An 11,854-nucleotide genomic window follows, 5' to 3' on the forward strand; every position below is an offset into this window, starting at 1 on the left:
TTTTAAATAGACCAGGGGTGCCCAAACTCGGTCCTGGAGGGCCGATGTCCTGCAGAGTTTAGTTCAAATTTGCCTCAACACACCTGCTGGGACATTTCTAGTTTGCCTAGTAAGAGCTTAATTAGCTGGTTCAGGTGTAACTAATTGGCGTTGGAGCTAAACTCTGCAGGACACCGGCCCTCCAAGGCAGAGTTTGGGCACCCCTAGACATATGGAAGCCCGTTTCTGCCACTGAAATTAAAAAAAAGGTAATTGCAACTTTTTATCTTATAATTCTGACTTTTTTTCTGACTGCAGTCAGAATTGCATGATATAAACTTCAAACTACAAGTTATAATGTCAGAATTGCAAGATATAAACTTACAATTCTGACTTTTTTTTTCAGAATTGCTAGTTTATTTCTCAGAATTGCAAGTTATTAAGTCAGAATTGTGAGACAAAACTTAATTCTGAGAACATGTCAGCATTTTCTTCCTTAAAATTGGATTTTATAATTCGCAACTGCGAATTGCAAGAAAAAAAGTCAGAATTGCGAAGATTTTATCTCAGAATTCTGACTTTATTTATCGCCATTCTGAGTATATCATGCATTATGGGAAAAAAAGTCGGAGTTGCAAGTTTATAACTCACAATTGCGAGTTTATATCTCACAATTCTGAGAAAAAAATGTCAGAATTGCGAGTTTGTTTCACAATTCTCACAAAAAAAGTCAGAATCGTGAGAAAAATTGTCAAACAATAACTTTTTGGATTTTTTATTCAGTGGCAGAAACAAACGTATTGACATACTAAAAAATGACTTTACTTTAAAATGTAAATTCAGCACTTTAAACCTTAAATAAATTTTGTTACATTTATGCATAAAACAACATTTATCAACAATTAAAAAAATAATAATAATTAAGTTTCATTGTCTTAGACAATTATTTGACTATTTTCCTTATAAACTACACTTTTGAAAAAGAAATAACACTTTTATTCAGCAAAGATAAGTAAATCAAAAGTGACATTACAGACGTTTACGTTGATCGAAAAGATTAAAAAATAAAAATAAAAAAGTGAAAAATTCTAAATAAATGCTTTTCTTTTGAACATTGTAATCATCAAATTATGGTTCCCACAATAAAATAAATAAATAAGCAGAACAACTCTTTTCATCATTGATAATAATAATAAATGATGTTGGTAATGATACTGAAATTTAGCTCTGTGTCACAGGAATAAATCATATTTGTTGTAATTATCTTAAAGTTATTTTTAATTTGTAATAGTAATTCACAATATTTCTTTATTTATTGCATGTATACAGCCAAATGTAGCCTTGGTGAGCATAAGAGACTTATAAAACATAAAAATCCTGACCAACCTCACACATTTGAATGGTACGTGTATTTTGTTTTAAGGTTGTTAAACACAAAAACACAGATTACAAAAATATTTTTGCAATGTGACAGTCTTAAATGACTGCACTCCGAAAATAGATCTTCCCTACATCTTCTCATTTATTCACACTTAAACTAGACTAATGGCTCTCTGTTTCTCATGCAGAGGTTGATATAATTTTCACAGAATCTACTCCAGAGCTCAGTTGTCATACAGATGCTGATGGTTCAGCAATACTTAGGCACTCACACAGTCCCATTGTGTGACTGAAAGAGACCAAATCAGGTTTTTTGCTCAGTTTCATTAAACTGAACTGGCCTCTCCCGAAGAAAAACATAAATAGGGGAGGCGGCTGTTCCGTTAGATGAACGTCAATGGCGGGTAATTGCAGTCATGTTGCACTTGACTTGACAGAACCCCCTGAACTAAAGACGCTCATTACACCCAGGCACAGAGGCTGTTGACACAGGTGCTGGAGTTATCATTAATGACCACTGCAGCAGTTGGTGGGTGGCAATTTTGTTCAAAGTCATTCTTTTCATCTTAATCTTACTCGTCTTGACAGTCGACAAGTATCTCTCTTTGAGTGATGAGTGAAATGTTACCCAAACTACAGCAATTTGTTCTCTATCACAGAGGTAAAACTGAAACAAAGAAAAACAGAGTTTGAGGCTCTTGTTTGCTTTGTTGTACATGGTTTCTTCCTCCCCTGCCAGGACCTGAGTGACATTTTCAGAGATGTTAAATGTTTTCAGTGGGGCTGCAATCATTTCTTTTCCATATGCTTCAGGGCAAATAACCTACGGTTCATTTCCAAGTGAGTTCAGTGTGATCAGTCTCATTGCGTTGTGTAAAACACATGTAATCTTGCATGTAAGTGGAGAGCACCTAATGGCATTCCACTGATAAATTGGTTAATGACATAACCAGGAGTGATTTTTTGACAATTCCTTATAAAACTTTAAAGCAGGCTATAAGTTCATTCAAATTACAGATAAATATATCAATTTTGCTACACTGTAAAAACTCCAACTTGCAAATTGTTCACTCAGTTTAAAAATGTAAGTCAAGTGGACACATTTTTAAGCAAAATGTTGAGTTTACACATAAAAACAAGTTAACTCAATGTTTACTATATTTTTCTCAATGAACACAAATAAGAAAGTTGAGCGAACTCAGTATTTTTATTTCTTCATTTGAGCGGTCAACTTGACATTATTGCGCATGCGCAAAGTGCCGTCGCTGAACTATACACGGAGTTTACTGCTTCAAACATAAACAACGATGGCAAAGGGAGTGGATGTCTTCTTTTAAAGTAAGTTCTTTCTGCCCAGATTTAATATAGAAAGTAAGCCAAATAAACTACACAGTTAGGTTTGTAAATGTTCTTTAAAGAAAGAATAAACATTGTTGAATGAGGTCTGGCGGCTAACTAGTTAGCTAGCTTTGTTTTTTCCAAGCACAATCAGTTAACGTTAGCATTTGCAAGGTATGTATACAGATATATTTTTATAGATACAGTTCAAATGTCGATTAAACGAGTGTATAATTAACCAGATAGAGGTTAATTATGTGTTGTATTTCGTTGTGCTAGGCGATATAACTTACTAGTTTATCTGGCACACAGTTGTTGTTGTTGTTTTGTTTTTTGTTTTTTTTGTGAATCCGCGATACTGGTGCATATATGTGAAAGTGCAAGACGTGTAAGATGATAAACGTGTTTATTGACACAACCGATTTATACATGTATTTTTTGTATTATTTCTGACTTATTTCTGTACTGGTAAAAACTAGTCCTTATCCAGAATTTTATTATTATTATTTTTGTTATGTTTTAAACATTTAATGTCAATGTCAGTAGGAAATATAATTTTGTATTTTTTTTTTTTTACTGCAGGACACAAAGCCAGAGGATGTCCACACCAAGGGTATGAAGATGAGCATCTTAACTATTACTGGAAGATGATGTTGTCATCCACTCAAACCTAAAGGTGCCTAGGATGTAGTACTAGAGACGCAGATTGTGTTGGAATATATACATGGCCTTACCACTGCTGTTGCTGTCCTCTTTGGCTTAATTTAGATCATCCAAAAAAATGAAAATTCTGTCATCATTTACTCACAGCCATGTCGATCCAAACCCATAAGACATTTGTTCATCTTTAATACACAAATGAAGATATTTTTGATGAAACCTGAGATATTTCTGTCCATTCACTGAAAAAATATTCACCTAAAATTCTGATGCTTCAAAATGTTCAAAATGTTCATTCTGATGCTTCAAAATGTTCATAAAAAAAAAAAAAAAAAAAAAAAAAAAATTGTAACTGTCAAAACACCTCATTACTCATTTTCTGGACATCAACTATCCAGCTACACAGACTATCAACACAGTTTCAACAGGTGAAGTTCTTTCTTACAATGTCTATAAAATGTTAACTTTCATATTGTAACTTGTTTCCCATTGCCAATAATGTTTTTTTTTTTTTTTAGGTTCTTTTTTGTGTGACCAGCTCTGTTCGGTTAAGGATACTCTCTTCTCCACTAAGTAATAGAGGTAATGAGTTTATTCATTGTTAGATTTTTCTTAAAATTATTACTTGAGTCTATGCTTAAGTGTTAAAGCTATATAAAACTATCCTAAGATCCCACTTTAAATCACTTTTTCTTTTTTTAATATTTTGAAGGGCATACTGCTTATATGTCAATTTTTGCTTATGGCCTTCATAAGCATAATTGTTTTTACATAAACACATGGACACTCTTTAACTGTAAACTCAACTGTGTATTTCAGATGCATCATATTCACAACCTCATCATCTGCAGAGAAACTGCCACTCAATCACACCACATTGATGGGCTTAAAGGCATCACAGAGGATCCTGAAGATACATTATTCCTGGAAATTTTGTCATTTATTTTCTATTTCTATTTTTACTTTCTGATGTATTTTTTTTCATGTTCATTGTCAACTGTCATTTATTATTTGTATTTAGCCAATAACTGTTTTTAGAGCATTTTCATTTTTGCTTCAAGTTCATGTCAATTAAAAAAAATAAAAGTACCTAACTGAAACTACATGCTGTTTTGTTTAGTTTTTGTGTGAGTGAGTAAAACCCTAATACAGGCTAAAATACGTTATAGGAAAAACAAAAATGTTAATAGATAATATATGTAAATAATATTAATAAGTAAAACTAGTATCAAAGGTATAAATATACTAATATTAATGAAAATAAAGTATTTTCAAATGTACTATTTTCTAAATCCTATTTCATGCATCCCTACAATTGCGTCTCTTCAGGAGACTTAAACTGCTCAATTCATATTAACTTATATATTTATTTAATTATTTATGATCTCTTTATGAACGCTTTGAAGTTTTGGGTGAACAGCCTTTCAATACAGAAGTCTCTCAAATTTCATTAAAATATTTTAATTTGTGTTGAGTGTGAACAACGGTTTAGAACAACATGGGAGTGAGTAAATGATAAATTTTCAGAATAATTTTGGTTGAATTATTCCTTTAAGTGTTGTGTTAATAGTTGAAATATTTTGCTTCTTGATCCAGTGAGTTTGTTGCATTATGGATGCTCCAAAATAATAGATGGAGCAAGATGAACGTTTAAAATGACGGTAAAGTTTAGCTTCCTTTAAATTATATAAAAGTTTTTTTTTGTGATTTTTTGATTTAAAACTTTACTTAAGGCTGCAGAATTTTAATATTTTTAATGTTACATTTTTCTGGCACTTAAAAAAATTATTTTTAAGTGTGTGTTTTTTGTTTAAGAGTGTTTTTATTGTAAATAGTCACATCCTAGTTACATCATAGTTTGAGTGGAGAAAAGCTAAATTGTGTTCATTTTGCAGAATGCCAATAAATACTTTCTGTAATGATGACAAAATCTTGTTTGTGTTATATTTACAGTATTGTTCATACTGCATGCATTTGTATTCTTAAAGGATGTGGAGGAGCATACAATGTGGCTTAGAGTCTGGATGTAAGATTTAAAGTTATACATTTAAATAGTAAAAAATGCAGTTGAGTTGGCTTAAAATACTAAAGCAACCGGCTGCAAAGCTTTTTTGAGGTTACTGAACTTCAAGCAAAAAATTACTGGCACAACTTAGTTCTTGAAGTTCAGTAAACTCAAAAAAGCTTTGCAGCTGGTTATCTTAATATTTTAAGTTGAGTCAACTTAACAATTTAAGTTAATCTGCTGCAAAGCATTTTTGAGTTTACTGAACTTCAAGAACTAAGTTGTGCCAACTCTGACTGGTAGTTCACTCAACTTCACTGAAGTTCACTGAACTTTTATATATGAGTTGGCACAACTTCCCTCCTTTAAAGTTGAGTAAACTCAAAATTGCTGTGCAGCAGATTAACTTAATTTTTTAAGTTAACTCAACTTTTTATTTTTTACAGTGTAACTTACATGCACCGTCTAACCAAAACGCCCTCCTAACACATGTTAATCAGCACAACAAACAGGCAAAATGATTGACAGGCAGAAAATGAATATAACTGGGTTAAAGTAATAATAATAATAATAATAATAATAATAATAATAATGAATGGCTATTTCACTTAGTAATGATATATAAAAAGTTCCCAAAAATGTAACTTTCAAGTTCAAAATCAAGATCAAGATAAATAAGACATTTTTGTAACTTTAATAATAATTAATGACATGATGTATAATTTATAAGTAAAATAATTTGATATGTCAAAAATACTTACATTTTAAAAGCATTAGATTAGTTGAATATGCAACATCTTTAAGTAAATTTGTTTGCACATCAATGTCAAATATTATAGTTTCTCAAATTTAAAAGAGCATTTAATTTAGTGTTTAATAATTTATTTAAAAAACTTACCTTTTTAGCAAAAATATCACAAATACAATAATATTGTAAAAAATTATTGAAAAATTACATTTTTTAAAAAGTGCAATGAGATGCTGTTTATACTATGTAAAAATAGCAGTACTTTCTTTGCAATAATATTAAATGCTACTGTATTTATACAACTTAGTGCAATTAGTGGCAAATATTTTTACCTCAGTATTATAGTACATTATGAAACAGTATGCAGTAATAGTGTATTGAGTGTAAATTATCATTTTTATTAGAATTATTAAATGGATGCCTCTTTGGGACAATAAAGCTCTCCCTACACCTACCTCTAACCCTAACCCTATCCAGTAAACAATTTTCTACTTTTTGATTAATTTCTTAATTTTACTGTAATTAAATGTCTTTCCGATCCGATATGTGATGTGATAAGGGAGAAGAACAAGTTTGGCAAAAAGTGGATTCGAACTTGGGTCGTTCACGTCAAAAATCTACTGCTATGCACTTTACCACTTACACCAGTGGAGCTACTTTTTAGCAGGCATCTTTTGTAATGTTGTCTATCCCAATCACACGTTGGTGGGTGGAGTTAGTGTAAATACCTTCTGCCATCAAGGCGGGCTTTTTGCACTTAGTGTAAATAGTAGAGCTGCCCTCTAATAGTCGACTAACCGTTAGTCGACAAGAAGAGGCTTAGTCAACCAAAATTTTATTAGACGCTTAGTCACAGAAAAAAAATTCCACAGGAAGTGGCGAAGTCACGCATGCCCTTGACTAACAGATCATTAATGGCTGGTCTATGTGGTGATACAGTACATCGGGCAAGAGATCCAAATGCTCACATTCATCAATCTCAAATATGGCTTTTCATCTGAAAGATGTATTTAGCAATATTACATGGCCGCTCAGTTTAATGTTACTCTAAAAAATATGCGCTATTGAAGTGTCTGTGCAGAGTGTGGAAGCCGAATAGTAGCTCACTGCATGACAGATGGAGGGGCCGGTGCAGTCCCTTGCTCTTAAAATGCTTTTTTGATCATACAGATAAAAGTAATACATCTTTCGAATATGTAAAGACTCTACATATTCAGAAAAACAACCAAACGTTGCGCTTTACAGTTAACCCCTTTACATGATTACATAAGTCGAGCTAGTGCAAGACAAGCAATTATGGTTAAAAAGCATGCAAATTTGTATTTTTCCTAGACAATAAACAACCGTTTCGCTAAATAAGACCTCTATCCTCGGCTGGGATTGTGTAGAGCCCTTTAAAGTTGCATTGAAACTGCAATTTGGACCTTTAACCCATTGGCCACCATTGAAGTCCACTATATGGAGAAAAATCCTGGAATGATTTCCTCAAAAACTTTACTTAGTTTTCAACTGAAGAAAGACAGACATGAACATCTTGGATGGCATAGGGGTGAGTAAATTATCAGGAAATTTTTATTCTTGCAGTGAACTAGTCCTTTAAGATAAAAAACTGACTTAGTAAACAATTTTACAATATAAAGGTTTGTGAGAACCGCAGATTATACTAAAAAACTGACATGCATTGACTGTCATATTATAGAGACAAACGTTATCTGGCAGCACAGAGGGTGGACCGGGGTGAAGCGAGGGGTACTTCCTAATCCAAGGCACTTCACGATGAATAGAGAACCTTTAGGAGGGAGTGATCATGAAGTGCCTATACAAATAAATGTCCGGGCTAAAAAAAGAATATTCACCACCCCGTTATAACCACTTTATGAAGTGTTATATAATTGCCAGTGCCTGCTGAGAGCCAGCGTTCAAGGACAATAGGTCAAGAAAGCATACGAGATACTGGACATGACGCAGGTTAAAACAATATAATCTTCAGTTTTGCACAAGCAATGAACAAACAATGGAGTTTCCGTGGCACTCGTGTTGATACGAGGGATATCCTGCTGATAGAAATACCACTTTCTTTGAAGGAAAAAATAAGAGCGTCGTTAATAGTATTAAACTGTCAAAAGAGCCTTGACATTCAGACATCAATCTGACATCATATTGTGCTGTTATACGCCCTGAAACTGCCATTTCCTTTTACACACAAAAAGATGAATTTAAAACAAACATATCGGGCACGACACAGAGTGCTTCTTCCCAGATTACAGTGCATTCGTCTTTTGAGAAGCACGAACGTTTCCCTGCAGATCCACCGCAGCTGGTTTTACTGTCTGCTCATATTGCTCGCCTGTGCATCAACTAATTGCCTCCTTTGATGTGTTTGCCTCGTTTCCAAACTGTAACTTTGGCTTTTGAAATGTCTGATGGGCTTCTCAGGGACTAGTTTTGGTGACTTTGAAAAAGCAACAGATGTATAATCCATTCTGTTAGCACTCTGGACCATCACCGCTCCAATTGTTAGTTGTTAGCGTAACTTAAGTGCACAGTTCTTTGTCCCAGTTTGAGTGAATTGAGGCATAGTAGCCCTTTTAAAAAAAAGATACGCAATAACCTTTTCATCTGATGATAAATCTCCTCAAAGACCGACTGCAGATGCCACCATATCAAAAGGACGCTTGCGTATGTTCCTGACATCGTGGCCTAATGAAAGCTCCATTTGCTGTAGACATGGTGTAAGTACTATTAATTCGGAGCATCTTGTCTGGAGTAGCTGGTTTTAGAATGGTTCGGCTGGCCTTAAATCTGTCATTAAAGCTTTTAGGCAATAAGATACATTTCATATGGATTAAAGATTGAAATTTTAATTATTTTCCATTTATCCGAGGGCTACAATCCAAAGCATATGGTGGAAACATTAGCTCTTATGTAGTTTTTAATGACTGCCCATGCCTGGGTTCTTGCTTTAGTGATTCTTTCATTTGTAGAGTCCAACTTTTCCTGCCCTCCTGAGAAATCATTGGCGTATTGGACTGGTAGGGTAAGACATCAAAGCTAGAGTGCAGACATATTTTCAATGCAGACTGTACCATCTGGCCTCTGCCTCAGGCAGCAGATACCAGTCTATAATCAGGGCATCGCATTCAGTTGAATACAAATGCATGGTTAGTATCAGAAACCAAGCAGAGGTGAATAATTAAAGATGGATGATCTACAGTAATACAGGTCTATTACAGAGACATAAAATAGCAAATTGTTTCACTAGAGCACGACATCTTATTAATTCACACACAGCCATCAGACTGCATAACAGGTCACATCTGATGATGGGAAACAGAAAAGGCTTGAATTTCTAAATGTATTATTTGCTACAATTTCAGTCTTATCCAGCAGGATACAATTTAAAGAAGTTCACTTTCAGAACAAAAAATTACAGATAATTTACTCAACCCCTTGTCATCCAACATGTTCATGTCTCTACATAACAGTTATCTCTGCTCTCCCCTTAATATGAATCATTTTCATCAAGTATCCGCAAAGAGGAAGCAACAGTAAATGTGAACAGATTGATGAACACACTCTTGAACAGGCCAAACACACTCTTCTATCCTCTTAATATCTAAAGGGATGTTTGTGTTATCTTAACTAGATGGATGTTGTACAGAGAGCCGTAGAGCTGGACTGCATTCAAACGGTTCAAGTGGAAATTATCTGTATCCATTGGGAACCGATAACAAAGTGCCAAACAAACACAAACATCTGACACAGCACTAATCAGTCAAGAGCCTCTTGATATCTTTCACGCCTAATAAAGATCATAACAGAGGATTAGATAGTTTTGTAGAGAGGATAAAGGCGGCCCTTTTATCACCCACTGTAGACATTATATGATCATTTAGTTAAGTACATCAACTGCATGAACCCCCCAACGTCCTTTTTATTATCCAACACACACACATACAGATGGTTTCACAGCTCTGAGCTTTGCTTTCATTCATTTCAGTTCACTTCATTTCAGTTCATTAACTATGTAGTAGCAACTGAATACTAGTTTACTATTAATAAAATTGCTTTATATAGTATGTATACTGTGCACAGTATGCAAATGTTCTTTATGCATGGAATACTAATGATCACATTTGTCAAAATAGGCAGTATACATCAAAGCACACTGCAAAGAATGTAGTATCCCACAATGCAATTGGCTTAACTTGATCTTTTTCCAGTGTGATAAACCAGAAATAAAATGTCCAAAATTATTAGTATTAAAAAAAACAGATGTTAAGAAATTTGTCCAGAGAATTTGAAATGTTTGTGCAATTATGTTTTCTGTGTACTATTCTTGAAGAATAATAGTTACACAGTGTCTGTTAAATAGAATTTATTTTAATATGCTGATTTGCTGCTCAAGAAACATTTCTCTTTATTATTAATGTAAAAAAGTTTTGCTATATCATATTTTTATGGAAACCATGATACTTTTTGGGGGATTCTTTGAATAGGAAGTTTAAAAGGTCATTTTTTGAATGTCTTTGCTGTCACTTTTGATGCATCCTTGCAGATTAAAAGTATTACTTTAGAAAAGAAAAAAAGAACAAAAAACAAAAGAAAGTAGTTCCAGATGTGACAAAATATGATGGATGCTATCAAAATAACAGTGTAATGCAAAGATATTCTGTCGGCTAGCAAATGAAGCAACTGAAAAAAAAAAAGCTTCCCAAACACCTACTTTTTTATGAATCATTTTATAATGTTGAAGTGTAATATAAAACTGGCTGAGTAGAAACTGCCAGAATCAGCGCTTTGTTCTTTGTGGATCATCAGTTTTACTTTTTTTTTTTTTTTTTTTTTTTTTTTTACAGTTTTACTGTTGCTAAGTAATGAATCTCCGCCCACACAACAGTCAATGCCAAATCAAGAGGTCTGCTATTGGTCCATGCTGCAAATTTGTGTGCCTGAATGAACCTGATGCAAAATTTGCATAGAGAATTTCTTCACCAAATTATATTGTGTTGCTTGTATCACGTTTCACATCAGTTTTGAAAGTAAAATGTCCAGAGACTGGCATTAAATAGCATGTTCAGTGTTCTCCAAAACACTGAAATGTGACAGTGCCAATATTTTATTATGTTTATTATGTATGTACACATATTTTGGCAGCTCAGAAATGAAATGCTCTATCATGTTTGAAAATAAAATACCACCTACACCAAACTTAACCCATGCATTTGCTGAAGCAACTATGCCATTTAAAAGGATAGTTCACCCAAAAATGAGAACTTGATGTTTATCTGCTTACCTGCTTATCTGCTTTGCTGCAGTCTGTCAGTCATATAATGGCAATCAATGGGATCTACGGCTTTGAGAGTCAAAAAAAACATACACAGACAAAACCATATTAAACCCTGCGACTCATGGCGATACATTGAGGTGTTAAGACACAAAACAATCAGTCTGTGCAAGAAACTAACCAGTATTCATATCATTTTTTACCTCTGATCCACCGCAATGTCTAACTGTCCTGAGCACGTTCACAACAGCCGGTGTGTGACACATCAACATGCTTTGGCATAGTAGAAGCATGTGTGGAAGTGATCTGTCACACATATATGTCACTTTTTGTTTACACAGTGCAGAGGGATTGTGGGTATGATCGCTTCCGCGCATGCGTCTACTATGCCAGAGCACCGGCCAGGGGTGTCGCTAGGGGTAATCATTCGGGGCTCGAGCCCAGAAAGATTTTTCTC

General features: G+C 33.9%; 1 long non-coding RNA gene across 1 annotated transcript; it reads left to right on the forward strand.

Annotated features, from left to right (window-relative positions):
- The first annotated feature begins 2,619 nt into the window (after window positions 1-2,619).
- Window positions 2,620-4,792, forward strand: LOC127174835 (uncharacterized). Its single transcript, XR_007828911.1, has 4 exons — window positions 2,620-2,697; window positions 3,280-3,373; window positions 3,876-3,939; window positions 4,177-4,792. It is a non-coding gene; the product is annotated as an uncharacterized LOC127174835 (long non-coding RNA).
- The last annotated feature ends 7,062 nt before the right edge of the window (window positions 4,793-11,854 follow it).

Source organism: Labeo rohita, chromosome 13 (genome assembly GCF_022985175.1).
Source record: "Labeo rohita strain BAU-BD-2019 chromosome 13, IGBB_LRoh.1.0, whole genome shotgun sequence".
Classification (NCBI taxonomy): Eukaryota; Metazoa; Chordata; class Actinopteri; order Cypriniformes; family Cyprinidae; genus Labeo; species Labeo rohita.